Here is a 4,654-nt window from a genome sequence, read left to right on the forward strand (position 1 = left end):
CTTATGAGCTTTTCTAAAAGCTTCCCAGCTGTGTTTAACATACACAATGGGCGATAAGCCGAGGGTGTGTTGGGATCGCCTTTGCCTTTGCTAATGAGCACCAGTCTCTGTTCTTTCCACGCTTCTGGGAATATCCTTTCTTTTAGACATGCGTTATACATCCTAAGTAGAAAAGTGGGACGTCCTGATGCTATCACCTTCAGTATCTCTGCCGGTATATTATCTGGTCCCGGCGCTTTCTTGTTCTTCAGGGAGAGAGCTGCAATGTTGAGTTCTTCCTCGGTGAAATCTGGGACTGAACCATCGAGCTCTACGGGTGCTCGCTCATGCGCCTCGTGGATGTGTGCTGGAAATAGTGTTTCCACTATGTGATCCATCGTGTCATCATCCACGTTTGGCACTGCTCCGTAGTTTCTCAGCTTTTTCATGACTATCTTGTAGCCAAGTCCCCAAGGGTCTTTATTTATATCTTTGCAGAGCTCTTTCCACTTGTCATGCTTACTGCGTGTGATAGCAATCGACAGTTCTTTTCTCGCAATCTTGGCTGCTAACGCTTCCGTCGTGAAATTTCCAGAACGTCGTGCCCTTGTTAGCCTTCTTCTACATTGTATGCATACTTTCCTTTTTTTCTGCAATATCGTGGTTCCACCAGTACGCCTGTCGTCTACCTCCGTGTTTGCTGTGCGTTTTTGGCATCGATACGTTACACGCTCTTTCCATAGCGGTTAGGCTTCTTTCGACCACTTGCTTCGACGTCAATGTGCCGTCGAACTGTCGTTCTCGCCTATCTAATTCGGCTAGTAGTTTGCCTGTATCCACCTTACTTATGTCCCATCTATGAGAAGTCTTTCTTGAGTATGATGGGTGGTTTTGCTGACTGGTATTTTGGAAGTCATATGATATATACTCGTGATCACTTCCCGTGAAGTCATCGAGTATCTTCCAGTCCTTTATCCGATCTACGATGTGTTCGGATCCAAAGGTTACGTCAGGTATTGTGCCTTCACATCCCGGCCTATGGAAGGTAGGTCTGCTTCCGCGGTTTGCTACCACTAACCCGGACCTAGCGGCCATATCCATAATTTTCGTCCTCTAGAGTTAGTAGACGACATTCCCCAGTCCACTGCTCGTGCATTCAGATCGCCTGCCACAATGAAGGGCTGCCGTCGATCCACGAGGAGATCCTCGATTGCATCGAGTTTATTCTGGAAGGTGCTTATGTCATCGCTAGGGGTTAGGTAGCAACTGACTACTGCGACTTCTCTGAAGCGTGCGTAGACGTAGCAGTTTCCCATCTTGCTTTCTAGTGGCTGTTGTCCACTACTACTGGGGATCCATATGGCCGCAGTCTTGGTGTCGTCCTCTAACCAAACTCCGTTCTCTTTTCGCTTATATTGCTCACTGATGATCACTACATCTATAGCATGTTCTGCTACTATATGTGTCAAAAGTGCATCTGCCGTTTTGCTCCGGTGTAGATTACCTTGGAGAATTTTCAACATTTTGCTGTAGTTTGTCGTGTGCTTGGGCATTTCTGCGATCCCGGCATGTGATCGACAGAAGTACGCCCCGCATCCGTGCAAATGCAGCATTTTGGTGGTTTTTTGCAGTCTTTCATCTTGTGACCTGATTCACCACATCTAATGCAGATGCCACCACCACTTCTGTCCGGTCCTGTGCAGTTGGTCTGCAGATGGCCGACCCCGAAGCATCTGTAGCATCTGCGGATGGGTTGACACATCCTGGGCCTTGCCCTGACAAAACCAATTTTAATGTCTGAGCTCAGCAACGTCTCCGCTAATTGGCTTTCTAAAGTTACAAAGGCCCTTACTTGCTCTCGACTGTTTGGGGCAGTGACTTTTATGCGCAAGTCCACTGATGAATTATCAAGGACTTGTCGCACTGCCTCAGCCACCTCAGACTCTACAGTTAGTGAGTCTAGATCTCGGATCTCCACTGTCGCTGTAGGCTTTAACTCGGCTACCGTAGCTGTTTTTTTAACGGTAGCCTTTAGTATTTCAACTAGTTCTGGATGTAACTTTTCCCCTCTGCTCAGTTCTACAAGGAGTGCCCCGGATCGGGTTTTCTTTATGCCTCTCACGTTTGCCTTTTCGTCTTGTTGGATTGTGCTGCGTATGTTTCGTAAAACATCTACGTAGCTTTGTCCACTTTCATGTTTTATGAGGACTGCTTCTGAACGGGGAGGTTTCTTCTTCTCTTTTTTTGCTGGTTGTTTTACTACTTTCGGCTTTTCTGCGGGTGCCGAAGTAGTCTTTTCCGCTCTTTGTTTCAAAGTCCCTTTTCTGGTGACTTTTTGCCACAAGTTCTGTTGTCCCTTGCAAAGTTTTTTGCCGGACTCAGACTCTAGGGGGCTAGAGGCTTGTCTCTTTTGAATGGTAGGTGTTTCTACCGTTTCCAAGATCCGTGCCTCTGCTGCTGGTTCTAATTGCTTCTGCTTAGTTGCTTCAGCTTCCAGCTTCTTCCAGGAGTTCCTACAGTGTCCTAGGATATCGAGTAGTTCGTCTAGGTCGGATACCCCGCTTTTAACATCCAGACTGATGTTTTTTTGTTTAGCGACAGCGGTCTTTATGCGCCGCAGCGCCTGGCGACATTTTAGAATGGCATCCTCTTCCTCGGCCCGGAGTTTCAACATGTACTCATGCCTTGGAGAGATTACCGCCTCTGCAACAGTGTTTGGGACACCTACTTCAGCGGCAGCGGTTTTTGGAGTTTCCTCCACACTTCTTGGCGCCTGCGCTACAGGGCTCCTTTGCATTTTTGAGCTTTTGCCAAAGCCCAGCCGTGGGTCCGTGAAACGGGCCTCGCTCTCTTCCAGTGGTGTTCCACTGATTGTTTTTTTGGTTATTGGGGTCTTTCTAAATTCCATTTTAAGGGGTCCCGACTCCAAGCCGCTATCTTAGATCGGGTGTACAGTTACTCAAACAATCCTCATGGTTATCTGTGCATAGCAGGGAGGCCATGCGAGGGTTGACTTTGGTCCTTATGGGAGCCAATGTTCAGAGCCAGGATCTTGCACAAATTAAGGATATATATCAACTTAAACCTGTACCACCAATGAAAAATCAGTTGGTGACGATCTTCGAACGTACTTGGAGGCCTGCCAGGGTTTTAATGGGACGGAGGCAGCTGCAGCATTGACCTAGGAGCCATTTCCGCAGGATGTCACTCCTGCTTACTGAGGTCCTAGAATGCGACAGCTGTCAGCCCAGGGGCAAACATTTCAGAAATCGTGTATTTTTCGAAGTCAGGGGTCGGTCAAAGATTTCACTTTAGTAAGTTCTATCTTTCTATTTCTTCTAAAGTCGCTGCACACATTAGTTAACGATAACCCCATCCCACCCCAGCAAATATAATTGCTGGACATCTTTTATTAACATTATTGGGTAATAAAAGCTTTTTATTTTTTTTTTTTTTTTAAATTTTTTTTTTTTTTATAAAAAAAACCCCCTTAAATTTTAGAATCAGCTGTAGCTATAATTCAATCATATGTATTTGCAGTTTTAAGAACTTTGTACTCTAGAGAAGTTAATTAATTTTAAAATGTCTACACATTCAAATCACCCATTTCATCTTGTTGACTACAGCCCATGACCACTAACAGGAGCTATTGGAGCTATAACAACTGTTTCAGGAATAGTAAAATGATTCCATCAATATGATACATCATTATTTTTATTAGGTAATATTATCACAATTCTCACTGTTTATCAATGATGACGAGATGTATCACGAGAAGGAACATACCAAGGGTTACATACTTACGCTGTTACTATTGGATTACGATGAGGAATAATTTTATTTATTTTATCAGAAGTTTTATTTTTTGTAAGTTTTTTTTGAGCATTTTTTCACAGAAGTTTATCCCCAGCTATTGAATTAGGAGCCTCATGGCCTCCTATAGGAATTGTTTCATTTAATCCTTTCCAAATTCCTTTATTAAATACAGCAATTTTGTTAACATCAGGAGTTACTGTCACATGAGCTCATCATAGTTTAATAGAAGGAAATCATTCACAAACTACTCAAGGTTTATTTTTTACAGTATTATTAGGAATTTATTTTACAATTTTACAAGCGTATGAATATATTGAAGCTCCTTTTACAATTGCCGATTCTGTTTATGGCTCAACATTTTTTATAGCAACTGGATTTCACGGAATCCATGTTTTAATTGGAACAACTTTCTTATTAATTTGTTTATTACGGCATTTAAATAATCATTTTTCAAAAAATCACCATTTTGGATTTGAAGCAGCTGCTTGATATTGACATTTTGTTGATGTTGTGTGATTATTTTTATATATCACAATTTACTGATGAGGAGGATAATTAAACTTTAATTATCTATATAGTATAAAAGTATATTTGACTTCCAATCATAAGGTCTATTAATAATAGTATAGATAATTTTTTCAATTATTTTAACCGCAACAATTATCATAATAATTTCATTTATTGTCATACTATTAGCTTCAATTTTATCAAAAAAAAACTTTAGTTGATCGAGAAAAAAGCTCTCCTTTTGAATGTGGATTTGACCCAAAATCATCATCACGTCTACCTTTTTCTTTACGATTTTTTTTAATCACAATTATTTTTTTAATTTTTGATGTAGAAATTGCTTTAATTTTTA

The sequence above is a fragment of the Drosophila mojavensis genome, unplaced genomic scaffold, assembly GCF_018153725.1.
Source record: "Drosophila mojavensis isolate 15081-1352.22 unplaced genomic scaffold, ASM1815372v1 contig_24, whole genome shotgun sequence".
NCBI lineage: Eukaryota > Metazoa > Arthropoda > Insecta > Diptera > Drosophilidae > Drosophila > Drosophila mojavensis.